The 15,934-nt window shown below is 30.2% G+C and overlaps 1 long non-coding RNA gene across 1 annotated transcript; it reads left to right on the top strand.

Annotated features, from left to right (window-relative positions):
* The first annotated feature begins 800 nt into the window (after positions 1–800).
* On the top strand, positions 801–1,795 carry LOC108828947 (uncharacterized). Its single transcript, XR_001945844.2, has 3 exons — positions 801–954; positions 1,107–1,245; positions 1,572–1,795. It is a non-coding gene; the product is annotated as an uncharacterized LOC108828947 (long non-coding RNA).
* The last annotated feature ends 14,139 nt before the right edge of the window (positions 1,796–15,934 follow it).

The following is a 15,934-nucleotide window of genomic DNA, read 5'->3' as shown; positions in this document are numbered from 1 at the left end:
GTTATAATTTAATTAAAAATTGTATATTTATATTAAAAATTTAAAAGAATATTTTGTTTCATTTTATATATGTGTATATCTTTATATATGTATGCATATTAATTTTTATTTATTTTTAATGAATAGCTAGTTTAGAGTTTTTATAAAACAAATTATGATACTGTTTGTGGATTTAAATTAATATATAAATTTTTTATATATTTTTATTTAAATTTTAAAATGTTTTAAAAATATATTTTTTATCCACCCGCAACCGCAAACGTCACTAGCTGGAACCAACTTTTGATTTTAAGAGGTTCTGAGCAGTTTGAAGCGATTTGTAGCGATTTGTATGATTATTTTGAAACGCTGTCAACCGCTATCAACCGCACAAGCTGCGTTTGCGGGTTGTAGCGGGAAAACCAGTCAGACCCTAAGTCTTATAAGACTTACTCTTATGACTTACTTAAGAGTTTTCTGAATCGAAAATATTTAACTTATTTAAATTTGTTTCTACCTATATAAAAAAAGTTTACACATTTTTTCTCTTAAATGGCTTCAACAAAAATGTAATGTTTCTCATTCTTAAAATCTCCAACCTCTACATAATTTCTTTGAACTTAAAAACATCAAACTTTATATCAATTTCTCATTTTTTATCTCTTGCCTTTCTCACTGATTTTTTTTTTGTTTTTGTAGGTTTTTCATTAAGTGGTTCTCATCTTCTACTCCTTTAAAGGTAGGCCTATAAATCATATTTTTTCATTTGATAAGCTTGTATTGCTTAAAGCTCTTAAATTTTGAAAATTGTGTTTGTTATTTTAAGTTCTTGCTGTATTTTTGAAGCTTTTCAATGTTTTGAAGTCATTTGAATGTTTTTGGATATGCAAATTTTCAGATCTGAGACAGACTTGGAAGATTTCGAGGGAAGTCTTCTCCTATGTATCCTCTTTCGTAACAGACCTGAGTGTTTCGGTAAGTTTTCATGCTTGGTTTTTCTTCATTTAGTAACTTTTTGTTGCTTAAAACTCTTAACTTTTGAAAAGTCTTTCTTTTCTTTAAATCTCTTACCTTATTTTGAAGTTTTTCTTTGATTTGAAGACATTTGAATGCTTTTGAATATGCAGGTTTTTTAGATCTGAAACAAGCTTTAGAATACTTCCCTGGAAGTCTTCTTTGAAGTCTTCTAACATATAATGTACACATGAAGTCTTCGGACGGAGTCTTCTCCATGTCTCATTTTTCATAACATATCTGAGTATTTTGGTAAGTTTCTATTATGATTCTTCTTAATTTGGTAACCTCTGGTTGCTTAGGCTCTTACCGCTTTCCAACACTAAAACTCTCTAACCTCTCTCAAATCTCTTAGAACTTGAAAACACTAAAATTTATATAAATTTATCGTTTTGTCTCATGTCTTTCTCACTAATTAATCTTGGTTTGCAGATTTTTTATTACACAGTTCTCATCTTTTACTCCTGTAAAGTAGATCTAAATTTTATATTTTGTGTGTTCTTTAAAGGTAGATCTATTTCATCTTCCACTCACTTTTTTTTTGTTTTGAAGCCATTTAAACGTTTTTGGATTTGCAGGTTTTTCAGATCTGAGTCATATTTTGGAAGAATTCTAAGAAATCTTCTCGGAAATCTTCTAATGGAGTCTTTTCTCTTGTTAAGTGGAGTCGAAGCTTGTCTTTGTGGAGGAATGATCTACAATTGTTTCGTTTATGGTCTGTTTTGTAATTTGTAGGTGCACTCTTTTAGTTGTGATTTTTTTTTGTAAATTTTAAGAGATACTAATGAAAATTTGGTAAATATGTTCATATCTACAGTATTATCTTCCCAAAAGTACTTGACATTACTGAAGTTATTGTTACAAGTTCAATAGAAAAACACAAATAATACAAAAAAAAATTTGTTAAATTTACTACAACTAAGGGAGAAAACTTCTTATGAAAACTTAGTTAAATTTACAAAATATCAAACATTTCATAGGTTTAAACATATAACAATTTCACTAGAAGTCTTCTAGGTAGTCTTCAGTAAGAATTCTGGGAAGTCTTCTCGGAAGATTTAAATTTAAAGCGGGAAATTAAAATATAAGCAGGAAGTTTAAGCAGGAAGCTCAAATCTTAAGTGAATAGAAATTTCAAATTTCATGAAAGTTAAAAAGTATATCTTATGATCTAATAAGACACAATAAATCATACAACTTGATATTCTTGAAGTTACTTTACACTTTTGAAAGTTTAAAAACATGTTTTAAAAGTTAAAAAATATGTTTTAAAGTTACTTAACAAGTTTACAAAAACTAACGTAGAAGACTTCCAGAATTAGCTAGAAACATTAATAAACATGAATGTTAGTAACCTCATAATTAAAACCAATTAGGTTATGAACTTTATTCAGGAGCCTCAATATCGACTAATTAACAAGAAAATGTTAAAAAGTCTTTATAGTTTTAAAGAAAATGAAAGTTTATTAAACTTTGGCATAGAAGACTTCTATAGAAGTCATCCAAAACAATTTTAGGAAGTCTTCCATTTAAGTCATTTTGCAATTGAAAATTTACAAAAGAAAATTTCCAGAGAATTTTACTCTACAGTAGACTTCTTTTGAAGTTTCCTTTGTAAATATTGGCTTACTTTTGTTTTTGAAATTTTTTCGAAACCAGAGAAGATTTATCAGTAAGTCTTCTAGGATAAACGACTTAGTTTTTCAGTTGACCAAATTGTGTTCACAAATTTGATTTTTTCTAGAAGACTTACATGGAAGTCTTCCACGAGAAAAATAATAACTTAAATATATAATTTTAAATAGACGACTTCCATATAACTCGTATCAGGTTACTTTAACAATTGAAAAATAAAACTTAGATATTTAATTTTAACTAGATGACTTCCATGTTAGTCTTCCGGCAGAATACTTACATGGAAGTCTTCTATGATAACAGAAGGTTTGACCAGAATCTCGGAATAAATCTCTCGAAGACTTCCGTGTAAGTCTTCTCTCGAAAGACTTACATGGGACTCGTCTAAATAAAAGTAAATATTTAAGTTTTATTTTTCAATTGAAAAAGTAAGCTGAGATGACTTTCACCAACAGTGAGAAGACTTCTGCCGAAAGTTGAGAAGACTTCCCCCAAAGTCTTATGTTTGAAGACTTCCATGTAAGTCTTCTAGAAAAAAGTCAAATACCTGAACTAGTTCAGTTAATTGAAAAACTAAATTGTTTGTCCTAGAAGACTTACGCTAAGTATTTTCTGGTATTTTCGAAATTTTTTTTTGTTAATGAAAAAAAGTTGGAAGACTTCTAGAGAAGTCATCTCTAAAAAATAGACATAAAGTCGATTGTAAAACTAATCTCTACATTGACCAGAAGACTTTCGTATAAGTCTTCTCGTTATAGAAAACTTACACGGAAGTCTTCTAGCGAACAAATCCGGAAAAAAAATTCAAAAATCATTGTTATATCATATGAAGTTCGTGTTTAGCTTCTCCAAGCACACATCACTTTTTAATGAAAGTTACTCACTCTTTTTTGACCAAGAATCATGAACTTGAGTACCTCTAATAAGTTTATAAATTTTGAAATAAAATGTTTGAGATTTTAGGATGAAATAAAAGATGAAGTGAAAGGAAAATGGTTTGTGTGCGTAAGAAATAAGAATATGAAGATGTTAATGTTGATTTTAGGTGTATTTAGAGCTTAAAATTGTTTGTTCATGGTGGTTGATGTATTGATGACAAAGACAATGTTGTAAATAAAAAAAGGAAGAGGAGGATGATTGAGTAAAACAAATATTTTTGAATAAAAAATTAATGGTATTTTCGTGAATAATTTGAACTATTGGGTGAATAGGACAAATAATTTTTTTTAAATAAATCATGGCTTAGTTATATTTTTGACTTTAAGTTTTAAGTCATTTTTATAAAAAAAAAACCTGTATCAAATAAGTCATTCGTTATTTGGAATTTTTTAAAAAAATATTACCATTTTTGAATATATATTTTATTAAGTGTGTGATTTAATTTGGATGGTTTGTGATTCTAGAAAACCTGTAAACTGATATTAATCTTTTAAAGCATACCCTTGTATGTAAAAAAACCAAATTTTTATGATATAAACTTGTATTTTGATTATATCTACATTTAAATGTTATATCGGTGTTCTAAAATCCGATCCGGACCCGTGATTAAACCAGCCAAACCGCCAAAATTATATACAATCCAGTTTTCCAGTTTGGTTTACCAAAAAAAAACTCATTATTTAAAAATTATATAAAACCCGCAAAAAACAGCTAAAACTCAGGACTCGGTTACCGGTTAAACCGATGGGTGACCCATTTTTTCTCAAAAAGAAGCATTATAGTTGATGTTCTAAAATCTGATCCGGACCCGCGGTTAAACCAGCTAAACCAGAAATCCTATATATAATCCGGTTTGGTTTACAAAAAAAAAACTCATTATTTTAAAATTCTATAAAACCCGCAAAAATCGCTAAAACCAAGGATTTGGTTAACGGTTAAACGATGTGTGATCCATTATGTAATACTATTTGACTTAAATTGTCATATTTATTAATTTTAATTTTTATAAAATTTTATTATATATAAAAAAATTTATTATTAGATTTTGACCCGCACTTTAAAGCACAAGATTAATTTGTATTAAAAAAAACTTATTTACGGAAAATTAGAAATCTAATACATATATATATTTTCTTATAAATTTTTTTTTCAAACAATATATAATTAAAATAAATTTACATGAATATGAGTTTATGAAAAATAAATAGTTCATTTATATAATACGTCTCATATCAATTTTATTTATATTTTAAAACTTTAAATTACAGTACAAAGTTAATTTTTATTTTTTTGTATTGGTATTAATTTATTTTGTTATTATATTTTTCAGAATTATTATATAAATTAACTATTGTTGTTCAACCCGTCTCATACTTGATAAATATATTAAATTATTTTTAGTATCTAATATATACATATATATATATATTAAAATATAAAATTATTTCTTAGTTTATATATATATTACTTATATATTTGTTTTCATAAGTTGAAGTATGTTATAAAATTCATGAATATATTTTATACTGTTATTTCTTAATTTATAAAATAGTTAAAATAGATTAAGTTCCTTTATATTTATTAATTGGTGTAGTCTTTAATTATGAATATAAATTATGTATATATTTTTTTGTCAACATAGAAATGTTATTTCTTATTATATAAATGAATCAATTTTCGTTTTTTAATTATAGTTATTATTAATTATGACTTTTGTTATTTAAAATAAAATATTAAAAGAAATGTAACTTACATTTTAAATAAAAGGTAAAGGATATTACCAAAAGTAATCTTAGAAAAAGATACTCAAGAATATCGTTTTAGAAATCTTTTTTGAAAATATTAAAGTATTTTGTTATATATGATATATATTTAATAACAACTAAGTTAGTTGTATGAGAAATAATAGGAAGAAATAAGTGTAATGGTCCAACCTAGACTATTTGCAAGTAGATAAAAATTGATTCTGTTTTAATAGTATTGATTGATTTCTTTGATCTAATACTAAAAGTTACACTATTTAGTGCAATAATATAATTTTAATTATGAAAATTTGTATATAAGCTCTTCGACAAAATGAAAAGAATAATAGTAATCCTTTTCTTTTGGTCGAAGAATAACAGTAATCCAATACTTGTTTTATAGTGGTAGTTTGGTAAATATTTCTCAAAAAGAAATTTTTTAAAAGAAGATATTACTAATATTTCACAAACAAATGTATGGAAGTTACTATATAAACTAGGTGTTTTTCCCGCACATGCGGGTATAATCGTTTTACTAATAGTTATTAACATATGTATTATGATTTGAATATCATGATAACTTATTTTTTATATTCTTAATCATTTTAGTTTTTTTAGATTTTTATTTTGGTTTACGTCTCCTAAACATCAAAGAAAGCTATAAAACTATGAGAGCATATTTACATATAAAATATTCTACACAATAAAATAAAGTAAGAATGTGTTGGTCTTTCTTAATTTACTTAATATTTTTGAATCAGAAACATGTATTAAATTATCAAAACAAAACACTAAAGACACATAAAATCCAAGTAAGAAAAAAATTAATAAAAAGTAAACAAAAAACTAAAGTTCGATGATAATTTATAAGAAATTTTATTTTAGAAAATGAATTGAGATAATGACAATATTTCATTGGTTTACTTGATCAATACATACATTAATTTATCTTAATATTTCATAAGTTTACTTTTAATAAAATAAAAAAATAGATAATGATAGTTTTATTATTTAAGTTAATTTATGGTTAATTATTATGATAAATCTAATCTATAATGATAGTTTATTTTATTGATTCCGCATGCTCGAACGCTCAAAAAATCCGTTGGACAGGCAGATTCACATCTCTTACAACCAACACAATCTTCGGTTCTTGGGGCAGAAGCTATTTTCTTAGCTTTACATCAATCACAATGTATCATTTCAAATACGTCTGTAGGACATACTCCGACACACTGAGTACATCATATAAAGGTATCATAAATTTTTACTGAATGTGACATAGGATCTATAATTTTTTAAATGTCATAAATTATCGATTCTTTGGGATCCTTCCTTTATTCAAACGGAAGAAAGAGAGATAGAATCAGACCGATTCCCTGCCTAAATACCTTTCTGGATATTCCTCAATGCCCCGGCTATTCACGGAATGTGAAAACCAAATGAATAATCATCTGCTTCCGGAAGAAAGCGAAGATTTTTTTTTTTTGAATTCTACAAGAGTTCCTAAATGAAATAGTTAATCGTGGGGTTACCATTACCTCTTTTTTCTTATCTCGCACGTGTTTCTAAGAAAAGAGAATTTGTTAATTTTTCGGAGTCTTAAGGGCCGTGGAAACACATAAGAACTCTTGAATGGAAATGGAAAAGAGAAATATATATATATATATATATATATATATATATATATATATATATATATATATATATATATATATATTATAGCCATTTGAAAACTAAACATTAAACACATGTTCATAACATGATTATATAGACAACTCTCTAAACTTAATATCAAAACATAGTTTTATTATAGATTAAACATTAGTAAAACATACATGTGAAATACCTACCGAAATAATTCAGAATACCTAATTCATAATTTCAAACTCCATGTAATAAAACTGATTTGTTCATAGTCTTTTAAACTCAAAGAAAGAATAATAACATAGAACTCCAACAAAAGAAAATAAATATCAAACGTACATAAATATAGATGTCAAAAAGACAAAAACTATAATCGAGACAACTTGGAATGAATGAGAAAAATGAAACTATAGAGTTTTTTTTTTGTCATCAAAAATACAGACTCATATGAAACTATAGAGTTTAAAACATCTTACATCATATAAAAATAATAATTGGTCCTAACTTGTTTAAAATAATTATAATTTTAATTCCATTTAGAAGTTTGAAATAGATATACTATTTAAATTAATAAATTAATAATTTAAGCGAAAAACTAATAAGAATCTTGTGAAAGTTAAAATAATTATAATCATAATTCCAATTGGAGATTTTAAAACATTTATACTATTTAAATTAACTAATTAATTCGAAATTTCAAAATATTTCTATTATCTAAATTAATAAATTGATGATTTAATCTAAAAAACTAATAAGAATATGATAAATAAGCAAAATTAGCTAAAATTATGGAGAATGAGACAAATCAGCAAAATCACTTCATAAATAATATTATAACAAATTCGTATAATCTAGGAATATAATATATGAATTAATATATTCGCAAAAGTTATAGATAGTGTGAAGTTAGCATGAATAGTGTTGCCTAGTTTATTAACAAATATGTTATGTTTAATTTTTTAAATTCTATATTCATCTTTTTAAAAAATTAGTATAGAAAGCGTTAATGGTAGTCGAAACAGTAAATAAACATGTTAACCATATATATATACATCCTCCTATATATTAAATGAGAAGTCACTTTATTGATTTCTGCTCACGTGTCACTTGAACAGGATGTCTAAGAAAAATCCTTACAATTTCATTGTTCGATGATACTTTAATTTTAATTTATTTTAATCAAATCTAAAAAAGAAAATCATAGAATCAATTAATGTTAGTTGTCAAACTATTAACATAGTTTTATGCATAATCATTTATAGTATCAAATGGTATCAAATATGGAAATTCTATATAATACTTTATCATTCCATTTTTCATTAATAGTCTATTTATAAATTATATGAATTTTGTTGTTAAAAGTTGTTAGTAAAACTAATATTCTAACTTTATTTTTATATAATAAACAATCGTAAAAAAAAAATTCTATATAAGTCATAATATACATATATAAAACATATAATTTTAATAAAAATATTATAATAATTATTGATGCATCATATAACGAGTTTATTAATTGTTTAAAATAGTTTAAAATCATCTGTGATGATTAATATATATATATATATATATATTTAAAAAAAAACTTAAAGTCATTTATATTCACAACAAGAAAACACGAATGTAACGACGACCGTTTTCCTCGGTAATTCGTCGTAAAAGAGTGTTAACGACGAATTACCGAGGAACCCGTTTCGTCGTTAATCATTCATCCTAACGCATATTTCGTCACCAATTCGTCGTAAGATTACGAGGGACCCATTTCGTCGTAAAGTCAAGGTTAAATTTTCGTCGTAAAGAAGACGTAGATTTCCACGTAAAGCAGACACTATAATTCCACATAAAGAACACGTAAATATTCCTTGTAAAATACTCGTAAAAAACATGTAGATTTCCTCGTAAACTGACGTATATATTCCACGTAAACTTGACGTAAATATTCCACTTAAAGTCGACGTACTTATACGTCGTAAATTACGCGTAAATGTCACCACGTAAATTCGACGTAAACAATTTCTCGTAAATACATCGTAGAGTTTCCACATTAAAATGTCTTGAATTAGCTACAAATTTTCTTCAATTTGTATAACCGAATTTATTTTTAAATTAACCGAATTTATTTTTAAATTTATTTATAAATTTTATTTTACTTCAAAAATATTAGAAATTTAAATAATTGATTAATGCAAAAATATTTTATATAAATAATAAAAGTTTGGAATTTATATTATACAATAAAAAAAACTAAGGATTTCTCTGAATCGTCTCCCGGTAGAGGTCTTCACTCCTCCTCTGTATTGCTTCCTCTTCCTCCTGTGTACAGGAAGGCTCGGGAATAGGATTATGTCGTCGCATCTCCGCCAACAACCCCTCCCATTGCGGATTTCCAGAAGCTATAACTTCCAGAAACCCCTCCACTCCACCCATACAAGCTTGGAACGAAGACCCCGTTGCCGCCAACTCAGACCGCGTCGAGTCCAACTCAGAACGCAGCTGGGTGACTTCATCGGCTTGTCTCTGACCATAAGACGATGGCCCTCTTGGGACATCGTTGATGGAACCAATTCCCAACGTACGTCCCTTTTTCTTAGGGACAATCTATACAAAAATTAAAGTTTAATGTTGATAATTAAAAATAGGTAGATTTAATGATTAAAAATTAACATAAAATATTTTACCTCCTCATAAATCTGATCCACTTCTTGAGTGGATAATGTGACCGGTATTCCATTGGGAGATTGCTGGGCCAGCTGGGTTTGGAGGTCTTCGATCCGAGCAACCACATCGTTGTAGATTTTCTCGGACCTCGGATCCACAAATTCCCCCGCCTTGTTCTTGTGGGTCCTCTCGTAAAGCTCTTTAAGAGACAGGAGTTGTTCCGTCTCTTTGGCCTGAAAAACATTTTAAAATAGTTAGAATCAATATACATAAACATATTAATTATTAAAATATTTAATATGAATTTTTTTATATTTAATTACCATTTCCAAGCGGATACGGACATGGGGTTTTTGACCCGTACAGTGAAGCATCGGGCCTTTGCTGTGCTCGTCTTTGGTAAGACGAGAGGCGGAGTAGCTGTTGGAGACCGGAATGGATGATGGCAGGTTCCAGTAACGGATGAGGCCATCCCACACATCCGTGGTGAGCTCAGAGGATTTCCCGTCCTCGTAACCCTTGCACAACCAATCTTCCTTCCAGTTGCCTACGGTATCCAACAACCGCTTCTTCGCCTTGCTGGTGAACGCCGCCTTCACGTCCTCGTTCACCCCGATGGACCAATGATATTTTTGCTGTAACAAAAAAAATTAGATAAATAATTAGTTAAAAAATATTAATCAAATAAAAGTTAATAATAAAAATTAAACATAAAATAATTAATTAATAAAAACTTACAGCAAACATCTTGAACCACGTGTTTCTAACGTGGTGCGGTGTCTTCGACCAGTTCGGATGAGGCTCAGAGAGAGTAGCCTTTGATGATATAGGATACGCTCCCCGCGACAGAATTGTCGACCCAAAACCTGAAAAAAACAAAGTTAAAGTTTTAAAATTATTTATTATTTTTAAAAATAATTAAATTATAAAAAAAATTACGTACCACAGAGTTCCCTCTGGTCGGTCAGGGTCTAAAACTGGTAAACCGGCTCGGCCTGGTTGAGCGAGAAGATCCTCAACCGTATACAACTCGGGATGAACGTATCCGGGTGCCACCAGAGGAGGCACCTCGTCTGGAACATGCTAGGGATGTGCAGCAGGTGGCGGTGGTGCACAAAATCGAGGAACCGGTGGTGGCTGAGACTGAGACTCCGGGACATTCTCCGGCATGGAAAAATTTGGAGCTGAAGAAGATGATCCAGCAGCATGATCACCCAACAACTGACTATAATGAGGAGTTTTCTTCTTGTTCTTTCTAACCATCTGAAAAAAATATACAGATGGGTTAGAAAAACAAGAAGAAATTCACAAATTAATATTTTAAAAATTAAACAACTATTCAGAAAATTAAATAACCACCTAATCAATACTCCCTCCGTTTCAATTTATTTGTCGTTCTAGACTTCGGCACACAGATTAATAAAACATTTAATTTTGTATATTTACTAGATAAAAACATCATTACCAATAAACCTAATTAGATTTCAACCAATAGAAAAATAGATTAGATTAAAAAGTCAATAAATTTTGCATTGAAATTATAAAACGACACTTATTTTGAAACGAAAATTTTGCTCCAAAACGACATATAATTTGAAACGGAGGGAGTACTAATTATCCTAAACTAACCACCTAAGCTAAAACTAGAGAGAGAACCTTGAGAGGTATAGGAGAGGAATTAGGGACGAAATGAAGTGAGATGGTTCTCGGGTATATATAAGAATACCTGGTCTCGTAAATTCGTCGTAAATTTACGATGAAATAGCAAGGCCCGTGTTTTATTTTACGACAAATTAGCAAGGCCCGTGTTTTTATTGTTTACGACGAATTAGCAAGACCCGTGTTTATTTTACATGGTCTTTACGACGAAATGATTACGTGGATTTAGCGATTTTTTTTTACATTTCGTCGTAAATACCACGTTAAATTACGAGTCTTTCATGTGTAATACCTATAAATCTCTAAACCCTAAACCCCAAATCCAAATAATCTTAACTAATAAATTATATATGTGTTTAGTTTGTTTAATCATGAAATTTAAATTATATAGGTTTAATTTATCTTTTAAGTGAATTGAAACCATATATAGATTGAATTATAAGTTAAGGATGTTTTGTTAATTAATTTGGGGTTTGGGTTGGAAACTATATATATATATATATATAAATTGTGGTTTGGGATGGAAACCTTATATAAATTGAGGTTTGGGATTTGTGATGGAAACCATATATAGATTGAGGTTTGGGGTTTGGGGTATAGGGTTTAAGGGTTAATTACACGTAAAAGTCGGAATTTCCTCGTATATTAACGTGGACTTTACGACGAAATAGCTAAAATCCTTGCTAACTCCACGTAAGCATATTTCGTCGTAAAACCCACGTAAATGTACGAGGAATTAACAAGGTATTTATTCTATTTCGTCGTAAAACCCACATTAATTTACGAGTTATTAACGAGATCACATTTAAATCCCTAAACCCCTAACCCTTTACCCTAAATCCTAGTTCCCAATAATCTTAACTAATAACTTATATGTGCTTAGTTTGTTTAATCGTGAAATTTTAAATATGCAGGTTTATTATGTCTTCTAAAGTTAATTGAGTTTGGAAATGTAAACCATATATATAGATTGACTTATAAGTTAAGGAAGTTTTGGTTAATTTTGGGTTTGAAATTTAAATTTTGTAATTTTTTTAATCATGAAATTTTAATTATACATGTTTATTATGTCTTCCAAGTGAAACCATATATAGATTGAGGTTTGGGGGTTAGAGTTTTAGGGATTTACACAAGAAAATCGTTAATTCAACGTAAAAGAACGAGGAATTAACGACAAAATGCTAAATTCCTTGCTATTTCCACGTAAGCAATTTTCGTCGTAAAGGCCTCGCAAGCTTAGGTGGAATTAGCAAGGCCCGTGTTTTTATTTTACGTGTTCTTTACGACGAAATGAGCTTACGTGGAATTAGCAAGGCTCGTGTTTTTATTTTATGAGGAATTAGCGATGTTAACGTGTTCTTTACAACAGAGACGTCGATGCTACATTAGAGAAAATGTCTGAGCAAAGGAATACAGGACGTGAAGCACAGAAGTACACAAGCTCCTCGAAAACAGAAGACTCAACTGGTAATAAAAATTCCGGCTTGATGCAAGTGACACCGTGCCTTTGTGTTGTCCTCAAAACCCTAGTGAACAGACATCAAAAGAAAAAAGAAGAACCAAACGATTACCGTAAGACCATCATGGTTGTTTTCACTCGAAATAAGGGGCAGAGGTCCTCAGTGGCAAACCTTGCTACCACCGTTAACTCATACTGAGAAGAGAAGCTCTACAAAACCTTGGAGTAAGCCAAGAGAGGAAATTGACTAGAGCGAGACGACGAGGCTGTAACGGAGACGACAGCGATTCGTCATTTGTTTCAGGAGGTCTCGGATCTCAGATATGACCCACACCGAGCGCAATCAGCGTTTATCGGAAAAACAAAGCCCCCAATAATAACCCAGACTCTGTTGGAATGAAAAACTTTATAGAAATGGAGAAAGTATTTTAAGTGTTTGAAGAGAAAGAAACTTTATGAAGAAGAAAGCTTTTTATAACTTTGAAGAGGATTTCTTAATACTTAGATAATTTTTACAAGCTTGGATTTCTTGATGATACAAATGAAAGGAGGGTGGAGGTATTTATAGCCTCCATATTACAAAATATCTCAAATATTTTAAGCTTAAGTCTAGAGAATTCTACTTAAATATCTAGATTATTTTATACTAATTATCTAGATAATTCTATAAGAATATCTAGATTTTTATTTTGAGGAGGTGGATGATTGTTCTAGATTTTGGGCTAAGTTTTGGGCTAAACATGATTAGAGAAATTATTAGCCCAATCCCAAATCAAGTTTACTTTTCAACACCCCCTCTCAAACTTGATTTGGTTACTCCAAGTAAACTCCTCATCTTGATGAAGTCTTCTCGCTTGAGTGGCTTGGTGAAGATATCAGCTACTTGATCATATGTCTTCACATACTCCAATTGCACATCCATCTTGGTAACACATTCTCTAATGTAGTGATAACGAGTATCGATGTGCTTACTCCGATCATGGAAGACTGGATTCTTTGCCAATGCTATTGCCGACTTGTTATCCACCAAGATCTTTGTTGGCTCTTCTTGTGGTAGGTTCAACTCCTTTAGCAAGTTTTGTAACCAGATAGCATGGCAAACACATGAAGTAGCTGCCACATACTCTGCCTCACAAGTAGAAAGGGTGACTATTGGTTGCTTCTTTGACATCCATGTAAAAGCGGTTTCTCCAATGAAAAACACGAAGCCACTTGTGCTTTTCCGGTCATCTTGATGAGGCCATCCAAGTAGAGGTTCCCATAATTAGGCGCGGTCCGACCACAAGGAGTGGAACCAGGGCAATAAGAGAAGGGTTCTCTAAGGCTGTCCAACATATCCTAGATCAAGATGGACAAACCGGCCAGAACCAACTACTGATTGAAGAGATGGTCCAATTGAAGATACAAGACCAAGCCGGTTCAATTGAAGTTCAAGACACAGCCGGTCCAATCCAATTCAGATCACTTGGCCAGAACCAATCCGGTTTCATCATCTCCACATTCAACCTTGGTTCTGAATCAATCTCCAATCCATCCAACCAATTTGCTTCCGGTTCAGAGATATAGCCGACCACCAAAGTAAGTAGTATGTGTTGTACTCTTTTTTCCTTCATCGGGTTTTGTCCCACTGGGTTTTCCCGATAAGGTTTTAATGAGGCAACATGCAAGCATACTATGAGCTTTGGTTTAGGCATCTCAACCAGCAACCGGTTTATTATTTTTATTTAATTTTATTTTGGTTTAAGACATTGGGCAATTGTTGGCCTTTTATTTATTTTTCAGACTTGGCCCTTTTGTCTAGGCCTTTTTGACTTTGAGGAGTCCACAAGGGGATTGCTATATAACCCTTGTGGCTGGCGAGATTTTGGCCCCAAGTCTTTTATGAAATTGTTTTGCCTTTGCAAAGAAAAACCTAAGTCTTTCTAGTGTGAGAAACAAGAGAGAGCAGCCTGAATCTTATCAAGCTCCAACCATCAAGCTTGTGGCGATTCTTCACCCCATCAACCATCCATCGATTTGCCTTGAGAGTGATACACATCCAGCAAGGCCAATCCCATCTTCTACTCATCATCCATCCACTGATCTGTTGAGAGAGATACACATCCAGCAACAGATTCCATCACCATCTCTATCCCTTTTTATTTCTCTTGTTTTATTTCTGTTTGCATCTTTGTTTTTTTTTGATTCATTTTATAAATCTAAAATCTATAAAAATCATCTTTGTTTCTGTTCTTATTTTATTTCATAGTTTTACTTCCTGTTCTTCATTTTATAAAACTATAAAAACTCATACAAAGGTTCCTTTTGTTTCAGGTACAATTTGGGGAGTTTTGATCCAAGCATCAGGTTCTTCCAAACCTGTACCAGATCGACCATAATCTTGTTCTCAACCCCACTAGTTTGCAGTCTGGATCCCAGCCTGTAACATTTGGTATCAGAGCTAAAGGCTCCAAAAAGATTTGGTTATTTCTATCCTTTAGTTCATCTTTTTTTTCAGTTTCTGCATTTGCATCTTTGAAAAAAAAAAATTGTTCTTTGTTGTTCTTGTTTGTTCTTGCTGTTCTTGCTGTTCATCATCTTGTTCATCATAGAATTGCTAGATCATTTTCGTGGCTTGCATCATTTTTGCAACTTGTTTTTGCTGCTTGATCGATTTTTCTTTCCTAGTTTAGAAATAATTGATCATTTTTGCATTTATTCTGATTGCATTTGCATAAATCATATAGGATTGATTGCTTGCATTCATACCTGATTGATTTGCATTCATTTAATTTTGTCAATAATATTTAAAAAAAAAATAGATTTCAATCATCTTTAAATTCTTAATTTGCATTTAATCTTTAATCTTCTTTCTTTTTTTAACTTTTCGATTTTAATTCTTTTCCAAGTTAAAAAAAAAGATTTCAACTTTCCTTTTTAAAAGTATTTCGAAATTAATTTTCATAAATAAAAAAAAAAATTTGCATTCATTCATTCATTTGCATTCAACTTTGTTCTTTGTTTTCTTTTTCTTTCTTAAGTCCTTTCTTCCTTTCTTTCTTCTTTCTTTCTTTACCATTTCCCTTTGCACTTGATCTCCTTTCTTTCTTACTTTCAGGAGAGATATGGGAGACCTTAATGGTGCAGCTGAGATCAATGCCCAACTCCAAGCCTTGCAGGCCGGACAAGCTCAGCTCACGGAAGCCCTTAATGCCTTGACTGC

Source organism: Raphanus sativus, chromosome 7 (genome assembly GCF_000801105.2).
Source record: "Raphanus sativus cultivar WK10039 chromosome 7, ASM80110v3, whole genome shotgun sequence".
Taxonomy (NCBI): Eukaryota; Viridiplantae; Streptophyta; class Magnoliopsida; order Brassicales; family Brassicaceae; genus Raphanus; species Raphanus sativus.
Note: the sequence above shows the minus strand (reverse complement) of the source record. Positions and strands in the feature narration are given on the sequence as shown.